This window comes from Ursus arctos, unplaced genomic scaffold (genome assembly GCF_023065955.2).
Source record: "Ursus arctos isolate Adak ecotype North America unplaced genomic scaffold, UrsArc2.0 scaffold_37, whole genome shotgun sequence".
Taxonomy (NCBI): Eukaryota; Metazoa; Chordata; class Mammalia; order Carnivora; family Ursidae; genus Ursus; species Ursus arctos.
The window spans coordinates 26,982,857-27,007,360 of record NW_026623053.1 but is presented as its reverse complement, the minus strand read 5'-3'; the positions used below and the strand labels follow the sequence as shown (position 1 = coordinate 27,007,360).

At 37.2% G+C, this 24,504-nt stretch overlaps 1 long non-coding RNA gene across 1 annotated transcript; it reads left to right on the top strand.

Annotated features, from left to right (window-relative positions):
- Nucleotides 1-3,865: 3,865 nt before the first annotated feature.
- Nucleotides 3,866-22,452, top strand: LOC130542554 (uncharacterized). Its single transcript, XR_008957199.1, has 3 exons — nt 3,866-4,051; nt 18,822-18,934; nt 19,466-22,452. It is a non-coding gene; the product is annotated as an uncharacterized LOC130542554 (long non-coding RNA).
- Nucleotides 22,453-24,504: the final 2,052 nt, after the last annotated feature.

Here is a 24,504-nt window from a genome sequence, read left to right as displayed (position 1 = left end):
CTCAAGGTTCTAGAAATAACAGCTGCAACAAGAGAAAAAAAAAAAGGTAGATAGGAAAAGGAGCTTCCGTTCATATTTTGTGACAGGCACATCTCTGTTAGCTTATAAGGCCTAAAATGAATAACTACTGCAAAGAGATTTGGACTGATGAATCTAAAATTTGAGAGTACTTGACATGCCTGGGAAGGCAGCCATGTGAAAGATTAAAATAGCCCGCTCTGATTTCGGCTCCATTGAAGAGTAGCAGAATCAGTCATGGAGGGTGATTCAGAGGCATATTTATTTCACTGTGATATTATTGTCACACAGGAGCCATTTATTTGCTAATAAAATTATTCCTAAGGTTTATAATTTCACGCTTGTAATACTTGCTCTATGATTTTTTTTATCATCTGTCTGTAAATATGAAGCCTAATTTAGATACATCTTACAACTGGTTACCATGTGGATAGCATGGAGAGAAGAGAGTTCTGTTTCACCCAATGTGTATTGGGGAATTTTTTGAATTTTTCTTAGTTTGGCATTCACTTCCTATAAGTTGGTTTTACCCCGTCACTCAAAAATGTGAGATTGGGGTTTACTGACTTTTTAATCCCGGAAGAGCTTACTGTCTGCCATTGACAATGTGATTTTTTAAACAAAGGTCCACCTTCAGTTCCCCTGGAGTTGACTCCCAATAGCTGTGGGTTTACAAGACTGCAGGATCGTATAGTCAGTGGTTAACCCTTCATTTCCAGGTGAGAAGAGTTCTGCTGGAATCTCAGCTCTGACTCTTAACAGCTGTGTGACCCAAGGTGGGTATTTTTTTCTGATCTTAGAGAAATAAACATACTTCACATGTTTAAAAATAAACTATAGAATTATGGCGAGGATTTAAATGAGATCATGAACATCAAGAATTTAGCCAAATACATAGCAATGAAATACTAAAACTTAATGGTTATTTTTTCTAAATTTAAGACATTTAGACAAGCATGTAGGTGACAAACAGAAAAGGGCCAGAATAATCTATTTACGATTCAAGGACTACCTCAAAAACCAAGTAGCAACTTTTCCCAACGGGGTCTTAATAGTGTTCTATGAGACTAAGAATGGCCTTCCAGGCAAAATTTTTAGCCAGAGTCCAAATGTTCACAAAGGAATAGAAATCATTAGGAAACCCAAAGACATTGCCATGTACAGGAAATGGGATACTCTCCAGGTGGAGCATGGTACAACAACACAGTGGGCGTGTGGCTTGACTTTTAAAAGTAGAAAATAATACATAAATATTGGTAGTTTTTTTTTAATGTCATTGCTTACATATCACCTATTTTAGGCATTTAATGTCTGACAATATTTGAATTCCTGTAGCATACTAGAGAAGTAAAAATTGAAAATTATCCTAACTAGTCACATTGGCAAAGGCGAGGCTGTAGGAAGCAGCCACTCCCACACCTGCTGGTGAGAAATCAACTGTATACAATCTTTATCTTTTTTTATCCAGCAACCCATTTCTAGATACGCCCAACACGGTCTGGCTGGCTGGCTCAGTCCATAGAGCATGCGACCCTTGATCTCAGGGTCATGAGTTCAAGCCACACAAAGGGCATAGAGATTACATACCTACATAAAACCGGAGCTTTCCTTTAAAAAAAGATATGCCAAATAGTACAAAAACATAAGCACAATTATTCATGACAGCGTTGTTTGGAAATTGTGATTTCCTGTATGACTTTATGTGGGTAGTGGTTGAGAAAACTACATTCACACAGGGCAGTACTGCATTTCTTAAAAACAAAAAGCCAAAAAAACACCCGAAGAGTCTGTAAACCGATATAGAATGATGTCTAGGATAAACAGGTGAAAAAGCAAAGTAAGTGAGAGTGTCTTTAGTATGCTATCTTTTGTGAGAAATTGTGAGAAATAAGAGGAAATAGGAAAATATATAGATATCTGCACATTTTTGTGCCAAGACATGCATGAGGAAAAAACTGGAGGCTAGAAAGATCGGTGACTTCCAGGCAGAGAACAAAGTGAAAAAGAAGAAATGTGGGGTGGGGGGTGGAGACACTTCTCTAAACCTACTTTGGCGAAGTTGTGACTTTGGAACCCTGCTCATGTTTCACACACTAGATTGGGTAAAAGCTGTAAAAACACAAAAAGGAATGAACTATGTTTCACATGACTCTTCATTCAAGGGGGGAGAAAAAGAAATTAACTTTTGTATATAATAGTTATGGACAATAACAAATATGGAACTCTGGTTCGTAGCTGATTGCTCAGTGATTTAGGTTAGCAGTTCTCAAACTAATTTCTGTGTACTCTAGGATTAAGCAAGTTAGTACAAATGTCTGAACTTACTCTCAAAATGTGCTGAATAAAAATTATAAGTGCGTATGTGTCGGAAGGGCAAATACAAATTAGAAATAAGAGGATTAATTCTCCTCGTTGGAAACAAGTGACTTTCCTCCTCCTTTGTCTTGGAGTAGGAACTTTAGACAACTTCTAAGTGTATTCTCCGTTTCTTTGAAAGGTATGTCGGTATGTGAAACTTTTTAGAAGCTAAGTAAGCCTCTTGTCAGCTCTAAGACCCAGCAATATTCTTTCTTAAAGACCTGGGGACCATCTCTGAAATGGAATCATCTAGGGAAAGAGATCTCCCATTTTCTGTGGAAGGGTAGGAATCTAACTTGAGTGGGTCCCTTGCTCCAGGCTGCAGACGCACTGTCCCTGCTTGGCCATATAGAAGGGTGATATTTCTTCCTTAGGAGATTGCCTGTGGAGAGCATCACATTCTAGATTAAAGCTTATTCAATAAACTTTCTTTCTCTTGTACCTTTGTGGAGAGGTTTTCTGGGTTGAGAGATTTTGTAATTATCTTTCCTCAACAGCAGAGGAACAGGGAGAGGAGAGAAGCAAAAGCAAATGTGGTAAAGTGTTAACATATGAGGAATTTGGATAAAGATTATAGGGAAATCTCTATTTTTCACCTCTTCATTATGTCTGAAATTATGTCAAAATAAAAGAAAAAAATGGAATAAATAGGGCAGGGGTACAGGGAAAGTACTGAGCATGAAACTCACCAGCCTCAGCTTGGTTTTATTCAGGAAACCTGGGGCCTTCACACTTCTTTTGGAGTTTTGTTCCACTTGTCCCACGAAAGAGCTCGAGCTCGGTCTGTAACAAATTTATCCACCTTGTCAGTTTATTGCTCAAGATCAATAGAACTTTTCAGAACTATAAAACTCTTATCTCCTATCAGACATTTTAATCCATGACAAAGATGTAATTAAATTTCCAAAAATGAGAATTTATTATATTTCATTTAGAAATACATTATCTAGCAAAGTCAGCAAATCTGTTATTAAGTCACCCTTAATGTAATAAACAAAATTATCAACTGTGAATTTAGAGAAGCTCTTAATAAACTTTGGATGTTAAAAACAACTATTGGGATTCAATGGAAGAGGAAAAGCTTGCAGAAGCTACGTAGTCTAGAAATATCAAATTAAGAAAAAGATACATCATGAATACACAAAATAGATATAGAGACTTGTTTACGTTATTTACTGCCATAAAATATACACAAATATTTTATCCATTTTAAAAATGTATCAAAACTTAGGTAAACGCACACAGACCCTGACGTGGCACCATTCACAGCCAAGAGAAATGTAAACGTAAAGATGAGGATAACTGCACAGAATTACCTGCTGTATGCACCATACTCCTGGAATCATTTGTGGGGCGCTCAAGTATTGCAAGGATCCACTTAAAATGCTGTGTGACACTAATTATCTCTGCATGAGCAGTTTGTCTCTTCAATAAATTGTAGCGAAAAGTGATCTCTCATGGTTCTTGTGTATTTCTCACTGTCTTTAGTGCAACACCGTAAACCTTGAATAACACCAGGAGAACCATACAAAGTGCCACGAGTGGTGCTGGAAGTGCTCCCAAGAAGCACAGGAAAGTCTTGATATTACAAGGAAAAGTCGAGTGGCCGGCTATGTACCGTAGATTGAGGTCTGCAGCTGCAGCTGCCTGCCATTTCAAGATAAATGAATTCAAGGTAAGGACCATTGTTAGAAAAATAAAAAAAATAAAAAGGAAATCATGAAGTCATTGCTGCAGCTGTGCCAGCAGGAGCAAAAACTTTGCACTTTTTACAAAACACCTTTTTATCTTGTATCAAAAATATAGCTTTTATGTGGGAGCAGGATTGCTACAAGAAAGGCATACCTATAGACACTAACATGATTCAAGAAAGAGTGAAGTCATCATGTGACAATTTAAAGCAAAAGGAAAGTGAAGGATCTAAAGCTGGAGAATTTAATGCCAGCAAAGAGTGGTTTGATTTCAGAAAAAGGTTTGACTTAAAAAATGTCAAGATAACAGGAGAAGCAGCTTGTCAACCAAGAGAGACAGCAAAGTTTCTAGACACCATTAAGAAAATTATTGAGGAGAAAGGATCTCTGCCTGAACAGGTTTTTATTGCAGATGAAAAGTTACGTTGGACTCAAGGGGTTCTGGGTAGCCAGCGGCATTGTCCAATATCAAAAGAACTTTAAAAGGCTGTCCCTTACTGTAAGATACTTCCTGTCTTCGGGGACAAGGCACCCATCGAACCAATCCAGAAAAAGGATTCTTGTTGTCCAGGCCTCCTTGTTGTCCAACCCAAAGACTGGCAGCTGGTATTTATCCTTTCCCTTTAAAGCTCAGGGGTTAGTGGCCTTATACACGTAAGGGCAGTCCTGATCATAAACCCAAATGCATTTGCACAAAGCAGAGTTCGCTTATCCATCCCTGCCTTAGACCCTAGTGCTCTCTTCTTTTCCTTACTAGTCTATGTCCTCTGTGACTCCCCTCCCCCCCCCAGAATAGGAAGTTACTGAAGCGGTTTACTTGCCCCCAAGCACAACATCTCTAATTCAGTCTCTAGGTCAGGGGGTCATAAGGACTTTTGAAGCCCGTTACACATGGTACTCTATGGAAAAGATCATAAATGGTATGGAAGAGAACCCTGATAGAACATCATGAAAACCTGGGAGGATTACACCACTGAAGAGGTCATTGTCGCTATAGAAAAAGCCATGAAAACTGTGGAGCCTACTGGAGGAAACTTCACAGGATTTATGACAGAGCCAATCAAGGAAATCATAAGAGACTGTGGATACTGTTTAAAAAAAAAAAAAAAAGAGTGTGTGGGGGGTGAAGAGTTTCAATCTACGGATCTTGAAGATATTCAAGAGCTAATTAACAGAAGATGCCTGGATGGAGGGCAGTGCTCCTGAGCCCAGTGCCAGACAACAAATTGCGTCTTCAATTAAAAATCTAATAAGTGTATGGCAAGAACTGTATGAGACATCATCACGTAGAAAGTCCTGTGCAAGACTTGAAGGGAAGTGGCCAGCCAAGCCTTAGAGGCATAAGGTGAGTGATTTAATATGAAATAATGTGTTTTCTTATGGCTTGATGACTTTGAAGAATTATATTACCATATGGGATGCCTCTGTCTCTCCCCCAGTTAGAGAAACTGCATCAGCTATCATCACAGGTAAGGGGTTTTTCAAAAAACAAATTAACATTGTTTTTTCCTATACAGTAGTATGAACATGGCTGTAAGACTGTATGCCATAAAATTTTTATAATAATTCATTTATGGTACAAGGTAGGCTACCATGAAGCAATCATATCAATTACATTAAGCTATCGTAAAGCATTAAAGCAGCAGCAATATCAGTGCATGAATCATTATACCTGTTGTACGTATCAGTTTCTTTTTCACATTATCTTTCCATTTTTGATGTTTAGTGTTAGTAGTACGTAACATCTACAGTGTTTTGTATCCTATAAGACAGTATTGATGCAGGTACAGACAGATGACTCATCTTGTAAATAAATGACATAAACTTACAGTATCGATAAATATAATATAGAACTGTAAATGCATTTTCTTTATGGTTTTAATAGCATTTTCTTTTGACGGCAGTATATGATACATATGTTTTAATCAATTGTTTGTGTCAGCAAGGCTTCCAGTCAACAGCAGGCTATTAGTAATTATTTTGAGGGGAGTCAAAAAGTTATATGTGGATTTTTGACTGTGTAGGAGTCAGTGCCCCTAAGACTGCATTGTTCAAGGGTCAGTTGTATGCACAGATATCCATATCTACCAGGAAGACTCAGCATTCTAGGGTTCTATGCCCACTGTTATTATGGGGTGGATAATCTCTTAAATGATGTATATTCCTCACCAGCAATAATAGCGTTAAATATTACCTTTTTAAAACTAGTTAATCTCAATTCAAACCATCTTTACCTACTAAAATTATAGGAACAGCAAATTGTTAAGCATCAAAAAATACAAACTTCTATTAACTTCCTTTTCTTGTACTCCTATTATCCTTTTGCCAAATCGTTCTGAATTCATCAAAGTATACAAAAGATCATGTTATAAATAGTAACCAACATGTTATGAGAACTTGCTACATGCCCTGTACAATGTTGTGGTTATACATTTACTTTGTTTCTCACGACAACCCTGAGAGTCTTCTCTCCAGTTTGCAGACGAGCTCACTGAAGTCTGGCAGGTTTAAGTAACTTTTCCAAGGATGCAAAGCTAGTAAATAGATGGTTCAGTTTAAATCTAGGACTGTCTTATTCCACAGCCTGGGAAACTTACCGATAATGGTATTTCTCAAACTGGATAATTATTTGAACGTCTATTTCCTCAATATTCCCAAGATATAAAACTAGACTAGATGCCTAGAAGTTAAATCATCAGCCTCTGTTCGTTAATGGTTAGTGTGTACTGAATGATGTGATATGTACTATGTGTGTTAACACCCAGAGCCACCCTGAGGGAAACATGGCATCATTTCAAGCTTCTAGATGGGGAAGCTGATGCTCGGAGTGGAGAGATAAATTGGCCAATTTCATACAGACTCTGAGTGGTGATGAGAAGAGAACAAATAACAAGTGTAGCATTTCAGTTGATCCAGATGATAGAACACTAAAGCTTACTGATAAGTGGAAACGCAGTTAACAAATGGGTTGTTTACTCTGTCATTTGTTTTCAAATCTGGCTACACAGGGGCCCAAGTTCCACCGTAAGAAACTCTGATCTAATTGACCTGGGATGACTGCAAGGCATCACGATTGTTAAAGCGCCTCAGAGGACTTTGAAGTACATCTGTCTAGTCTCCAAAGTCATCATCTCCTCCTCTTCCCTCATCATCTTTTTGTCTAGTCAACCAATTGCCGTAGGCACTACAGAGATATCCCAGCTTTTATACCAAAGAGAAGCAAATAGATTATCTGATGCTACACATTGATTTCCCGTACTATCTCTAAATCAGCCAAACCAGAAGAAAGCACACGTTCTTTCCACAAAGAACTACTTCCCACCCACTTAACTTACACTGGTGTATGATTCCCATTAGGAGGTCTGTCTTCAGAGGAAAACTCAGTTGTCGTGAGGTAAGTTACCCAGTAATTTGCTGAATCGGTCATTATTACCACTTTCTTTGGACAGAGGGCTTCTGTGTGCTTTGCAAAATGAGGGTAAGGCACAAACCCAATACATGTTGACACTGCCTGAGCAGGAGACTGTGAAATAGTACAGATTCATAGAAGCAGAAGCTAGAAGGTCGTCCATCTCATGGACGAGCAGACGGAAAGATGCCGCAGTAGGTGGGCCAGGCTCCATAACAATGATCCACCAGTAATGAAACACTAGGTAGAGCCGCCACTATTGAAAAAAAGTTTCTGCTTGCATGGACTTCTATGGCTGGGTCTACTTCTTTGCCCTTCTTGCCTCCCTTGCCCAAGGCGCAGATGGAATAAAGGGAGAGCAGCCATTTGTACACGTCAGCAGGTAGCAAAGGGCAAATGAGCCACCTCACTCCTACACCTATTAAGTGACATTAGACAGGTAAACAATGGTGAGAAAGAACAAAACTGGAGGCATCAAACGTCCTTGTTTTTAAACTATATTACAAAGCTACAGTAATCAAAATAACGTGGTATTGGCATAAAAAACATTTATATGTATGGAAGAAAGGACCCAGATATAAACCCATACACATATGGTCAACTGGTTTTCAGCCAAAGAGCAAAGACTATACAATGGGGAAAAATAATCTCGTCCATAAATGGTGTTAGGAAAACTGCACAGCCACAATGAAATCAAAATAAACAAGTGTGATGCCATCAAACTAAAAAGCTTCTGGTCAGCAAAGGAAACCATTAATAAAATGAAAAGGCAACCTATGGAATGGGAGAAAATATTTTCAAACCACATATCCAATAAGGGCTTAATAGTTAAATATACAAGAGACTCCTACAACTTATTAGTAAAAAACCAAAGTAACATAATTTAAAAAAAAAAAAAGCAAAGGACCTGAAAAGACAATTTTCCACAGAAGGGATCCAAATGGCCAACAGACACATGAAAAGGTGTTCAACATTACTAATCAACAGGGAAATGCAAATGAAAACCATAGTGAGAGTATCACCTCACACATTAGGATGGCTCTTATCAAAAAGACAAAAGATAAATGCTCAAGAAGATATGGAAAAAAGGGAACCCTGTGCTCCGTTGGAGTGTAAACTGGCACAGCCACTATGGAAAATAGTGTGGACATTCCTCTAGATAAAAACTCGAGCCACTGTACGATCCAGCAGTCCTCCTTTTGTGTTACATGTCAAAGGAAATGAAACCATTGTCCAGTTGTTTTCTGTACTCCCACGTTCATTGCAGCACCATTCACCATAACCAACGTATAGAAACAACCTAAGCGGCCATCAGTGGATGAATGGATCAAGACAAATGAGACACACACATATACACTGGAATATTATTCGGCCTTAAAAAAGAAGGAATCCTGTCATTGGCAGCAACAAGGATGAACCTGGAGGGCATTATGCTAAGTGAAATAAGCCAGACAGAAAAATACTGAATGAGATCATTTATATATGCAAACTTCTATAAACATTGAAAAAGTGATTGCCAGGGGATGGAGGAAATAGGGAGAGGTTGGTAAAAGTGTGCAAACTTTTAGTTACAAGATGCATCAGGATCTAACGTATAACGTGGTGAGTATAGTTGATAGTGTTGTATTGCATAACTGAAATTTGTAAGAAAGTTAAATGTTCTCACCAGGGAAGGAAAAAGGTAAATATAAGAGGTGATGGGTGTGTTAAGTAGCATTCATGATGTATACACGTATCAAACCATCCTGTTGTATTCTTTAAGTATAACTTTGGCAATGATACCTCGATAAACCCGGGAAAAGAAGTTTCCATAAAGACAAGAATTGTATTTTATTTGCTGCTTTAGACCTACTTCTTTAAATAGTGCCTGATACATAGCAGTATTTTTTTCCATTTCCCCAGCTGTATTTTGGCATCATCTCCAGGTGCCCTCCACTTAGTTTACTCTGCTTACATTTCTTGCTTTGACCACCTATCATTCTTTTTTGAGATTTCTATTCTGTTTACCACTTTCTGGTTTGGAGTAGTTTGTTAAAATAAAATCTTTCCTGAGTTTTCATCTGCTTAATGCATTCATCCATTTACATTGTTTTTAGTCTTAATTTAAATACTGTGGTTACTCTAATAGAAATTTCCATTTTATGTCTAGTTGAAAATTAATAAAGTATATGCTTCTATACATTGTAGAAGATACAAAAATATTTTAAGAGAAAGCAGTTTCCTTCAAATAACTGAAAGTATAGTTGGGTAAAAAAAATTACATAAGAAATAGAAAATACTTACTTAAAAGTTGTGGTTCTCTTACTATATGCAACGTAGATTGGGAAGAGAGAGCTCCGTGCAGGCGGATTTAATTTCTCCTTATTTTCTCCCTACTCAGGCTTCTCTTTCACATATAAGAATTTTGCTTCTAGTTTTTGTTTTAAATTATTATAGAAGTAAAATGTGTACAGAAGATGAGAGAATACTATATTGAACCTCATGGACCTCTAGTTTTAATGGTTATTGCCTCAAAATCAATCTTGTTTCATTCAAACCTCTACTGGCTCTCCTTGCTGGATCACTGTGAAATCAATCCCAAATATCACATCATTTTATTTGTAAATGGACCATTTTAAACATATAAAGGAAACAATTTCTTAATAGCATCCAAATCTCCTCATATTGTCCCAGTTCTTATTTTCATAGTATTTTTTACTTGAATCAGAATACAAAAGCGTTTTTATATTTGCGATTGAGACCTCAAAAGTATTGATACATGTTTAATTTCTAATGCTAGAAATTTGTTCCTTTTAATTGTGAGACTCTTGTCTAAGCCTATACTGGAGAACATATTTGGCATCAGCTAAAACCCTAGAAAGAAAATTGAGATATCAGAGTATGATTTCTGCAAGGAATCGTTCCTGCCTCACTGGTTTGTAGATGAGAGCTTAAACCAAGCCGCCCAGAACTTCCCACTAATCACCTGCTTATACACTGCAGTGGTCACCCTGACTGTAGAACATCCGAGAGCTCATAGCCCGTGCCTGATGTAATAGTGAGGGATTCTCAGCCCATAGGCATTCTTGGGATGCATTTTTACCAGCATGGATGTTATGCCATAGAAAGTTATTGTATTCAAATGACAGTATTTATTCAATTTCTGCCATTATAACTTTTATGATTTTTTTTTTTTTTTTTTTTTTTGGCAAGGAAAAGAGGTATATGGCCCACTGTAACAGCAGTGATTGATTGGAAATAACTCTTGAAATGTCAAGGACTTTTTCTTTAAACAATAATTAGCAGATCAAATGCCATCAAGTACATCTGATAACCCTGATATTTTGCATTTGGACTATAGCCAACATCATCAGTAAATGTAGTCACTTAAGGGTCTCAGAGCAGGATAATCTTGAATTGAAATGGTATTTATTCAGGTATATCTTAATTACCTAACAGTAACCTCCACTATATCAGGTTTGTGTAGCATTTTAGCTTTTGCCTTAAAATATTTTTTGATATAATTTCATTACAGTACCACCAATATTCCAGTATTTTGAATTCATATAGAATGCTTTAGAAAATAACATTAATTAAATCATTAATTTGATGACGATTTATATAATGCCTACTGTATGTCAGATGCTATTCTAAGAAGTATAAACCAGAGACTAAAAACAAAACTCTGCCTTTATGAAGCCTCCCCTTTAAATAACCCTCCCAAAGGAAAATAGGAAGCGAGAGTTCTCACTGACATTTCTGAAAAAAAGTTGAGTTTATTTATGAAACAACTAACATGTTCCAGGGACCGAGCTAAGCAGCAGGGACAATGGAATGAGTTGGCAACATTCTTCACTCCAGAATGATATGAAGAGCTAAAAGAGAAAGTAGCAGCAGACCAGGCGAAACAAAGGGTTCATAGCAGAAACCTCAGCTGAAAACTAAAGGCAGTGTTGGTAAATGAGAATATTTACTAGAAGATAATGAAAGAAAAGGAAAAAGAACATAAGACGATATGGAGACAGAACTTTCCTACCTATTTTGGTGATAAATTCTTGGACAAATAGAGAAGATTGATTTAGTTTGCTGCAGATTGACCTGTATGACAAGCTATTAAGAATAACAAGTTCGGATTGCTAAGGGTGGGAGCTGAAAGGCACTTTAACAACTAGGCAAGTCAGAGCAACAATGTTGAAATAGTTTCCTAAATCAAGTTGTTGCAGAACTTGAACTAAATCAAAATTTATAAGGCTCTCACAAATGGATTTGGATTCTATAACTCAAAGTTTATGAATATTAATAAGTTTATTTCTCTCATGATTTTTTTTTTCCTATACAAGTTGGTAGCTCTTGGATTTTATCATCCTTTTCCCCCCTCCCCTTCACGAAGGCCACATTCTTCTCATATTAGGACCTTTGCACATGCGCTTCTCTAGCCTAGAATGGTCATCTCCCCACACTAACTGTGAATTCCTTCTTCTCCTAATTCTTTAGGAAGCCTTACCTGACCTCAGACTAGTCAACCCTCCCACTTCCATGGAAATAATTTATTTCATCAACACACTGATCAGACATTGCAAATACTGATTAATGTCTACGTCTTCCACTGGACTGTAATCTCATAAAGGTAATCAACCAGTCGTCTGTCCCCTACTTCTTTCATTGTTTTCACAGTGAATTATACAGAGTAGATACTCAGTAAACATTTGCTGGATAAATGAATTCAGCATGCTTCTTAGAACTAGCAGTCTCTTCTACAGAATACTGAACCTCCAGTCTAGTGTGTAACTCTAAAGGGGGGAATAACCCCCCAACATCTTCAATAGAATTACCGTTGACATAGGATTATTGAAAACCAAAGGTCTCTCTGGTCACTGTTTTCTAATCAATTCCTTTCTAAAACCAGAAACCCAAATTGTTTGGATCTTTACATATAGAAAGATAAGCCTACAAAAATCTTAAACCAATCAGAAAACCAAGAGTGCCCTAAAACATCATCAGCTGAACAGTGACTTAGAGTAGTTACTCTTCCACAATATAAAGTCATTAAAATACAATAAGGAAAAGTCCCACAAAGTCAAAATAAAGATGTTATTCCTTACTGGACTCCTAATAGGCCTCATAGTCCCAGGGACAAAGGTAATTAAATTCCAGAAATTTTAGCACGGGTGAGCGGTTTCATTACTTGACAGCCTTTCCACATATTCAGCAAGTTCTATTCTCTGCTTCAATCTGGGCTAATTAGGAAAGAATTTTGAGATGCCGGTGCTGCTGTTCCAGGTGTGGCATGAAGCAAACGGCCCCCGCAAAGAGCTTCCTCCCACAAACCAAGATAAATGCACCAGGTGCAAGCGACTTGTCCCCACTGGGGCTGTGCGCATTTGCATGTACGTGTCCTGTTTAGTCTGTCTTCCTAGACCTGGTCATTGGAATATCAGGAGATTGAGAGCCATAAGGTACACATTTTTGAAACTCTGAAGGACAAAGGTGAAAATAAAAATCAAAGAGGTAAAAGAAGAAGAAAAAAACTGGCCTTCGGAGGGACATACAATTTAAACCAGGTCCTAAAGGAACAACTCCTCAGACAAAGCATTATCTGCACACATATTCTCACTTAAATATTGATTTTCCTTTTTAGAGAAATGTATTCTGTCTTATAACCCTTGCAGAACTGTTGCCACTTTAGTATGATTGTTATTTTTCTGTTTGTATGAGTACATTAAAAAATAGACAATTGGGAGCTAAGAGTTTCAAGGAAAGATCAGAATTGTACAGAGTAAAATGATAAATAAGAACCCAAAGAAACAAAGGATATAGGTTTGAAAAGCTCAGGTTGAAAAAGTAATCTGTTCATCCAATCTATTCCCAATGCAGGAAAAATTGAAAATTAGATCTTGTAAGTACGTCAGTAAAATGTAGTCCTACTTAAAAAGCATCCCTCTAGACAAACGATCTGAGGGCAAATGCTGAAATGCAGTTTTCAAGCCATTAATCCAAGTTCTAGAAAAGTTCCCCAATATAAAAGCATAGATGAATAAATGCAATGAAAAATAAACTGCTTTTCCCTTTAGAATTTAGCAATGAGCAATACACTTTTAACAGATGTTCTTGCCGGGGTCCATGAGTGGTATGTTGTAATAGGCACACAGATGAAGAAGAACCCAAAGGGCTGTTCTTTCACTGACAAATCATGACAGTAGTAAGATTATTATAATTATAAATGTTTCCATTGCTGACTTCACGTGGGATGTACACAAAGCTTTCATTTAACTGACAAAGGTTTTGTATCGAATTCATAGATGACTATAGGAGAAAAGCACGTAACTACAAGTGATTTTCTTTTATTTACGCTCTACTGCTAATGCTCTTTGAGAAAATTGCAAATACCTTTTTAAGGTAAATGGACAAACTAAAAGCAGTTTATTATTTTTGAATTGACAATGAAAAGTGAAATATAATATTTAGTTAATGAATAAGGTCAGAATACATTTCAGGGGTCGGACGATAATTATTTTTTGTTACACATTTGATGAAAGACTTAGAAATGAACTACAAACCTATGAGAGTTGTTTTGTTCAGAAAACTAAAAGTGACAGGAACACATAACTTTAAATGTGTTTCTAGCTGTCTTCAGTAAGTTACCTTCTCCATATGTGAAGGTGTTATTTATATACTTAGTCATGAAATGAGAGAGCAAAAACAGAAGTTCTGTTTGCCAGTGCATTTAAAACCCAAAGCAGAGAATCCTAAATAGGTTACATAAAGGTACATAATGTAAACTTTAATTTTAACCTAAAATCTAATGTGTATTTATCATATATCATAATTACATAATATAAAATAGAATAAAACAAGACAAACTCTACTTTATAGGAAATACGTTTGCTCTGCTATGGGCAGAATTCTTTTAGAATTTAACCGGTATTTACAATCAGTTTTAATAAATCTTAGTCACCCATTAGTATAATTACCTGTTATGGACTGAATATTTTTGTCTCCTCAAATTCTTATGTTGAAATCCTAACCCCCAATATAATTGTATTAGGAGGTGGGGCCTTTGGGAGATAATTAGGTTATGAGATAGAACCTCCATGAATGGGATTAGTGTCCCCGTGAGGGGGTAACGTGACTAATGCTAGCACATACATGAGCTCGTGATGGGAAGGTGTACAATGATACCATGGCTGTCTGCAAACGAGGCAGATTGCACTCACCAGATTTCAGATCTGCCAGACCCTTGATCTTGGACTTCCCAGCTCTAGAACTGTGAGAAATAAATTTATCAAGTCACCCAGTTGGAGGTTACTTGTTCTAGCAATATGAACTAAGGCAGTTAGTTACCTGTATCAAGTTTTTCTTTTTTTCCAAAACACTCAACTAGCCTTTATAAATGTTTTACAAACATATTTCAAGTCATAATGCGTAAATTCCATCATTAAATTCAAAATACAATCAGCATAATCTATGTGAGAAATATATAGGTGAGTCTTTTTAATTGTATCATTCAGGTAGTGGAGTAAAAGTAGCTACAGGAATACAAAACAGATAGTAGTCAAAATGACAATGACAACAGGTGGCATATTCCAGCTACCTAGCTCCAGTGGTCAATTCTTCTCTACAATATGTAAAATTTAACTAGGGTGACTATTCCAACACACTTTACTTCCATCTTACTTTCTCCTCCAAGATCAGTGTTACTTTGTTGCAAAAGAATGTAGACCAGCATTCATAGAAAACCTAAAAATGTGGATACCTTACCACTTACGCTGAGTAAGGCAGGTTAGATTCATGCAAGTGTGGGGGCTCCTGTTGTTTGTTCTTGTTGCTCTGTTTCCCTCTCTGAAGAGTTCTTGAATATGTCATTGGAAATAGTGCCAACCTGTGGATACTGTTTGAAAACCACCTTGGCTCTAACCATACTTGTTTATCTTTTTTACCTGACTTTGTATAACAAGACTTGAGCAGAGATCCCATGATTTGGGAGAGGGTATTTTATATCTTTATAACTTTGTTTTCTAGGGAAGTTGACAGGAAAGAAAAGGAGATAGTTAAATACAGTGTAAATGTAAAGCATCAGATTTACACATTGAAATCAACGGTAAAATACGGAGTTTGCTGGCACTTGGAATTTCTCACTGCAATGAACTTTTATCCACACGCCAATATTGTAAATTTACCGCAATCTCATAATTATATGCTTAGAATACCACATTATGTATTTTGGTGAAGGAGTACTTTGAGTCTAATTGCACTCTAAAATTTTATAATTTATTCTATATGTAGGCCTGTCAATTGCATCTATGTATAGATAATCATAGCCATAAATTGACTCTTCTGTGCTTTTCATATTTGACAGAGATCTTAATGAAAGGCAAAAACCAAGTATATAATTACCTGCTCTGTTCATGCCCCATTAAATGAATAGGGTTCTAAATGTTTCATTGGGTGATACTAGCAAGAAGATCGATTCTTCCCACCCAAACTTCTTCCAACAGAATACCTAAGGCACTCAGTATTTAACTATATGAACAAGTAGAGTTTAATAAAAATAAATTTTTTCTTCTAAGAAATAAAAAAGGTGTTTTATTATTTTAATTCTAAATATATTTTTTTCCTCTTGACTTTAAAATTCCATAAAGCTTTCTTCCCTTCCTTCCTTCCTAGTGATAGTTTAGGAAAATATAATAGCTTCTCCAATCTCTAAGAGGCCCTTTTTTCCAATGAGGTCAGGGGAAAAAAAGGCAGAAATAATTACTTTGAAAGTCTAATATTTGGTTAATAGAAACAACAACCATTAAGGAAATAGGCCCATTGCATTGACTGTTTTTTTCCAGACGTAGGAAAATTTAATTAAAAATCATGCTTAGCTCATTCTACAAACAGTATTTTCTAAGTGAGAAATCTCAAAATCCCATTTAGCTCTGATGGAAATGGAATGAGCAGGGGAACAATCTTTGCCTGTTGTCAACCACATCTGGCAGATGTTTGACTTTATAGATCATTAAAAATGCACTTTGTGAGTTGGAATAAAACAACAGTTTTAAGAACACTTCTACATATGTGCTAATAAAAATAATTTTATCTTTTTAGAAAAATTAAGTACATGATACATGAGTACAGTTTTAAGATCTACCCTGTCTTTATGAAAGTATCTCAGAAACAGTAGGAGCCTATTTAAAGAAAATTAACCAATAATATTTTGTATTTATGTTCCAACTTAACTTAAATTCTAATGACATATTAGTATTTTACACTTCTCATTATATATCATCAATAAGTACTTGTCTCTCTCCCTCCCTTTTTCCTTCCCTCCCTTCCAGGACCTCTACTTCCCTCCTAAGGATTAGGGTTAGGGTTGGTCTTTGCAAAGATTTCTTGGATTTGACACCAAAAGCAAAGGGAACAAAAGCAGAAATAAACAAGTGGGGCTATATCAAACTGAAAAGCTTCCATTTAGCAGAAGAAACCATCATCAACAGTATGAAAATCCAGTCTACCAAACAGGAGAAAATATTTGTAAACCATATGTGTGATAAGGGGTTAATATACAAAATATATAAAGAACTCCTACAACTCAACAGGAAAAAAAATCAATTAAAAACGGGCAGAGGATCTGAATATTTTTCCAAAGAAGACATACAGATGACTAATAGGTACATGAAATGTGTTCAACATCACTAATCATCACTAATCAAATGCAAATCAAAGCCATATTGAGAGCTCACCTCATAGATTGGCTATTATCAAAAAGACAAGAAATAATAAATGTCAGTAAGGATAGAAAAGTGAACCCATGTGCACTGCCGGAGGGAATATAAATTGATGTAGCCCCTTCAGAAAATAGTATGGAGAATCCTCAAAAAAAAAAAAATACAATTGTATGAACTAACAATTTGAGTTCTGGGTGTTTATCTGGGAGGGGAAAAAAAGCTGAATTACCGTCTTGAAAAGACCTCTGCACCTCATATTCATTGAGCGTTATTTACATATATAATGGAAGATTATCCTGCCATTTGCAATAGCGTGGATAGACTGGAGGGCATTATGCTATGTCAAATACACAAGACAGAGTAAGGGAAGTACTGTATGATCTCATGTATATGTGGGATCCAAAAAGAAAAGAAAAAGAAAACTGAGCTCATAGATACAGAAAACAGACTTGGTGGTTACCAGAGGTGGGGTTGGGTGAAACGGGTGAAGGTGCTCAAAAGGCATAAACTTCCAGTTATAAATTAAGTCCTGAGGATGTAATGTACAGCATAATAACTATAGCTAACAATATTGTGTTGCATATTTGAAAGTTACTAAAAGAGTAGATCCTTAAAGTTCTCATTACAAGGGGATAAAACAGGTTGTAACTCTGTGTGGTGATGAATGTTACACACTTAAAACTAAGATGTCAATTGTATCTAATTTAAAACATGCTACATACAGAAGACATTGCTGCAAAGCACAAAAGCTTCAGACTTCGGAACCAGGTGGAACTGAATTCAAAGTCCGTTTTCACTGTGGAAATTTGAGAAATTTACTGAGCCTTAGTTTTCCATCTGTAACATGGTGGTTCTAGTATTTACTCTAGTGCACGTTTCTGTCTGCCCAGATTCTTCTAAGCACTTGTTCTAGCTGTGGGACTTCACATTATATGTGTCACCTTTCTAGAGAGACAGAAATCTCACTTACCCAGCCTTTCTGGCAGGTGAAATTCAGGCGTGTGACCTGGGCTTTTTCCGACAGGATAGACCTGTGTACAACCTTGATTTCGAAAAGAATGACTTGAGGAAAGAGGTTCCCCGAAGAATCACAATGGTGAGGACGGCAAGAAATGCTGTTTGGAGCTAGGGACTGGCGGAGTGAACCACGCCCCTGTACCTTCTAGACCCACCTGCTGGTGTAATTTGAATTACAGCCAAAAACTAAATCTTTGGTCTTTCAGAGATTCTGTGAGATAATGTGGCTTAATGAATCCTCCCGCTTAAACTAGCTAGGATGGGTTCTCTCGCTTACGATGAAAACATCTACTTTACAGCTATACTGTGAATTCAAAAATGTGCAAAGTGCTTAAAGCAATTCCTGTTGCACACACTAGGGTTACAACATTGTGGTATGCTCTGTGTCTTACGCTTTCTACAATCGAAGGTTTTCTCCAAAAATTTTATTCCAGTTTTTAGAAACTTTCTATAGTGTATGTATACAAGTTAGCACAGTGTCAGTAATGTAGAAGGCTATTATAATGTGTATCAATGAATTACATATACAGAGACATTTCTTGTACAGTTGGACTGACCACCAAAATGTCTATAACTTATCAAAGCTTTTAGAAATTATTCAGACACTGCATATTCTATTCTTATCTGTTCTTGTCAAAGGTTGTATTTTGTACTTTGCATAGAGAATTCTACGAGACATCTCACAGCTGCAGAATGAATGCACCGAGTCACAAAGTGTTCTGGATCCAATATGGAGATACTTTCCTTACCATGTAAGTTTAAGCAGAAGGGAAAATAGAATAAGGAAAGATACATTTTCAAACTCAAACCTTGTATTTGTCAAGAAGGGGAGGGATTAGTGGAAGGCAGAGAATTATCTTTAACAAATCTGGCCATCTTCAATATAGGAGAGGTTAACCGACGAAAGTGGCAAAGAAGATGGCGGGGCGGGGGGGGGGTAAAAGGAAGAATAAAAACACCCCGCAACCCCTTTCCCACAGGATCTGTTCATTCGGTTTCCTTAGCTAGACTGAATTATTTTGTCCTTTGAAGAAGTATTTATCGAGCTCCTTTTATGGGCCACGCTCCAATCAAACATCAGTGTACAGCTAGGAACAAAGCACCTTTCCACGTGACCCTAGGGAAACAAAAGCCGTTCTTCCTGAATGTCCTCAGGAGAGTTGATATGTGCTCAGATGAAGGGAAGTGAAACAAAATAACCAAGGGTATGGCAGGGGCGGGGGGGGGGGGGGACGATATTTGTTTGTATATTTCCTGTTTGGTTTTTTTTTTTTTTCCCCCAGTACCACGAAGACTGCTCCTGCGTAGAGAGTGCTTTGAAAGAAAGGCTACAAAACCAAATGGCAGCTAACTCTACTGGTCTTGTATCTAAATCGGTCAAAATGTTACCCCAATCCCACTTTATACTCACATAGTATCCCTCCTCTACAGTCTAACATAGGAGAAAAAAGATAATTAGAATATAAGCGTGACTTCCACAAAACTAGTGTTTCTTTCAAACTGAGTCTCACACTTGTGCACCTTTTAAAGATTCACTGTCATTGGAAAGGGAAAAAGAATGGAGTTTATACAATCCACCCAGTATTTCCGATGCCTATGGGACAAGTCTACTTACTTGCTTGTGTGGGTATTTGTGCTTTAGAGCACTGCACGGCATCTACTATGAGTCAAATATGTGTTTTCTCGACATAAACACAATAACTTTTAGTTCCAGCAGTCTATACTTTTATCATTCTAACTAAAAATCTGCCAGGATATTTGCTAAGAAACCACATTTCTGGGGGCACCTGGGTGGCACAGCGGTTAAGCGTCTGCCTTCGGCTCAGGGCGTGATCCCGGCGTTATGGGATCGAGCCCCACATCAGGCTCCTCCGCTAGGAGCCTGCTTCTTCCTCTCCCACTCCCCCTGCTTGTGTTCCCTCTCTCGCTGGCTGTCTCTATCTCTGTCGAATAAATAAATAAAATCTTAAAAAAAAAAAAAGAAACCACATTTCTGTATTATATATACACACACTTGAATCAGCATCAAGGTCGCTAGATTCTTGAAAAGTGACTTGATTGAAAACCCTTCTACAATTTGTGTGCCAAAAGAAGACAGAAAATGAGAATATACGAAATGTAAATGTCACTGAATATATGTATTTCTAAAAACCCAAAACTAAGCAGATAACATCTGCTTACAAAACTAACCGAATATACGGCCATGAAAAATCCTGCTTTGGGAGGTTAACTCTAATAGGCACAGATTAAGAGGAGGCAGGCTCCCTAACTCACAAGAATTCCCAGAGTGATGATTCACACTCTCCCATCCCTTTGAAAAACTGATTTTCTTTTCTATCTAAAGATGCAAAGGGCTATGCCACGTGATGCTTCCTGCCTAGGACAGAGTAACCACGTTCATGGCCCATTAGGCCAGTTATATACATCACATCCCAGGCCTCGGTGACTGCTCCAGACATTGTTTACCCATCTTTCTTGATGCTAACAATCACTGTTAGAGGTATTCCTTTCCAGGCCTTTCTCCCAGAGATTCAGATCCGGTGAGTCTGGGTAGGGCTCGGCAACTGGCATTTTAATGAATCTTCTTGTTGAGGAAATTTTGAAATATCTTGCTCTAAAGTGGTGCTTCTCAAACTTTGCCCTGGAGGAATTTAAAGCTCCGAATGTCCAGGCCCTCCTGCATGGGACTGGATCAGTCTCTGGCAGTAGGAAACAGGCTTCGGTGGTTTTTTTTAAAGTCTGAATATCAGCAGCACCAGCCTCATTTGAGAGCTCATTAGAAGTGGAGAATCTCAGACTCTACCCCGCATTTACCCAATCTCCATAATCAGAATTTTCATTTTATCTAAATTCCCAGGTGATTTTTATGCACATTAAAGTTTGAGAAGCATGGCTGGGGTGGAATTCTGGTGAAAATCAGGTAAGGGGTTTTCTAAATTGAGCTGGGTAAGAATTTCCCCATTGGTGGGGAAGGTAGGAAGACAGGAGGCCCGCAGCAGTCTTTTCTGTCATTCCCATGATTTGATCATGTGAATTGAGTTTAATATCTTGGTTTTTTTCCAAACAAAAAATTCTAATTCAGTAAGCTCCTTCTAAAACCACCTTGATTCAATTCAAAAACATTAAACTTTCATAGTAAATTGCTGAGGCTCCTTCTATTTACAAAATGTGTTATTTTGTTTTTAAAATTCCTTTTGTATTTGAAATTTAATTCACTTCCTTGGGCTTGCATTCTTCTTTAAATTCCTATCTTTGCAAAATGCTCATGTAAAGGTGCCAAAGAAAAACATGTGCCTGAACTTGCTGTAGTATGTATTCATTGGGAAATGAGTTCTTTTCAACGTCCCATGTACCAACCAGCCAAGGGAGGTGAGAGTAACAATTATTAGAGCATCTTTCTTTCCCCCTCCTGTGGAATAAGTGGGTTTGTAAATATATGAACAGATTGACTTTTTTAAATTTGGGGAAATTAGAAACCTTAAAATGAATCCTTGGAATGGTGACTCAATAATATTGGTGAGCTATTTTCAAATGATTTCATTCAAGTGGAAAAGTTATTCGGAAGAGAGTATGCTGCAACTTCTTGTGAGCCAAATGTATGTTAAGATGTAGAGGAAGTTAAGACAAAGAAGTCAGCAACCACCTGGCCTCTGGGTCAACAACTACGATTTTGCCCATAGACTGGACTAAAGATGGGAAAACATCTAGTAAAGTGAATGAAAGAGAGAAAACCTCTTGAGCTCTGATGGACAAATGGAATGGTGAAGCAGTGTAGCTGCCACATGTATTCCTTGTTCTAAATTCCTGAGATTCTCTAAAATTAGCTTCTCGGTTCTTGAGGCAGCAACATAAGCGCAGACCAGTGGCCTGTCTCAACAATCTTCATAAAGCCTCAATCTTTTTTTTTTCTTTCCCCAGTACATCTCTCACCCCACTCCTCACACCCATCAATGAGGACTCATCAGATTCACAGTAACACTTTGTAGAAGTATTTAATTTTCTTCCCTTAGGAAGAATTTACAGTCTTGGATCATCCAAACATTTTTTTATACTCTGTGTCTAAAGGACCCAAGACTTGTGTGAAATAGGATAGGTTACATCAGGTCATTACATAAGGTCCTTTGAGGTAATTTTCTACAGAGACACAGAGAGAGGGTTTGGTTTTGTTTTCCTTGGAGACAGAAAAAGACGGAAGGTGACAGCCTTCACACAAGTGGTTCTGCCTATATATGAAACCCCAAGAGCCAATTCTCAAGCTTGACAAACAATAATATCCCATTGTACCTTGTTTTGATTTATTCCTTTCTTTCCTTTATCTTGCAGATTATTGCTTATCTTATAGTAGTCTTATAAAAATATGACAATTGCTTACTTTATATCAGTAAAATACCCATCATAACAAGTTCTAGTTTCTGATTTCACCATCTTTTATATTACTGATTCTCATAAATAATTACAGGTATGCCCTCAATGTTAACAATCACTTAATTTACATTTTCAGGAATCCTATCCTTCAGTGAAAATTTACCAACATGTTACCATATTTTAAAAGTATATGGGAAGTAATGTCAGCAAGATGGTGGGGTAGGAAGTACTGCACCATCCCCCACCCCTGCAAAACACACTGATTCAACAACAATTAGTGGACAGATTCCCATTTGTAAGCAATTAGAAAATTGAAAGGTTCTTAGACCCTGAGAGTCTGCAAAACTCGACTCACCAAAGCTGGCAGGAGATTTGGGCATGATGATGTACAATCGGAAGAGATTCTTTAGCTTCCAGCTTCACCTAAGGGAAGGGAGAGACTGGTTCACCTGTCTAGTGCCCCAACATTTCTCAGGGGGTATTTAAGAGGTTTGGCTTCTGAGTTGCTGCTCTCAGAGCTCTGAGAGGCCTGGCAGCGCCTACCTGTGCAGGGGAAAGGAGAGGCAATAGTCTAGGCTGGAAGATTCCATTGATCTTGCCCGCTGGCTCAACACACAGGAGTGAACAATACAAAATTTGCCTACTTCTCCCTGGGAAGGGAAGTTGGTAGAGGCCTCTAGAATCTCATGCTGGGCTGATGGGTAAGCATCTTCTCTTTATGAGACCAATCCAAGAAGCCACTGGGTGGCTGAATGGATTAAAACAAAAACAAAAACAAAACAACAAAAAAACAAGATCCAACTTTACCATCTACAAGAACTCCAGACTTAAAAATACAGACAGGCTGAAAGTGAAGAGTTGGAAAAATAAAATAGTCCATCCAAATGGTAAGCAAAAGAAAACAGCAGCAGCTATACTTACACCAGACAAAACAGACTTCAGAGCAACACTGTCACCAGAGACAAAAAGCACGTTATATAATGATAAAAGAGTCAATTTACCAGGAAGATATTACAATTATAAATCTATATGCACCCAATATCAGAGCACCTAAATATATAAGGCACACATTGACAGAAATGAAGGAAGAAATAGCAATGAAATAATAAGAGACTTCAATACCCCTCCTCCAGTGATGGAAAGAACATCCAGAGAGATTATCAATAAAGAGACAGAGGACTTGAATAATACTGTAGACCGAATTGACTTAATAGACAAATACAGAACATTTCACCCAGTGACAACAGAATACATTCTACTCAAGCACTCACATCTCTTTCTCCAGGATAGGTCATGAGTTAGGCCATAAAAAAAGTTTTAAAAATAAGACAAAGGTGACCACTACTCTCCCCATTTCTATTCAACACAGTACTGAAAGTCCTAGCTAGAGCAATCAAGCAAGAAAGAGAAAAAGAAAATCAGAATTAGAAAGAAAGAAGTACAATTTTCTGTATTTGCAAATGACACGATTTTATAAATAAAAAATTCTAAAAACGTCACCAAATGTTAGATCTAATCAAATTCAGTGTAGTTGTAGGATACAAAATTAACATACAAAATCAGCAGTGTTTTCATACACCAACAAATTATATGAAAAAGAAAAAAAGATAATGATCCCATTCACAATAGCATCAAAAACAATAAAATAAATACTTAAACTTAACCAAAAAGGTGAAAGATCTCTACTCTGAAAACTATGAGACATTGATGAAAGAAATCAAATGGTATTCCATGTTCATGAATTGGACAAATCAATATTGTTAAAATGCCAGTACTACCAAAGCCATCTATAGATTCAATGCAATCTCTATCAAGATTCCAATGCATTTTTTTTACAGAAGTAGAAAAAAACAAATCCTAAAATGTATATGAAACCACAAAAGACCTTGAATAGCCAAAACAATCCCGAGAGAAGAAAGTGGAAGTCGTCACACTTCCTGATTTTTAAGCTACACTA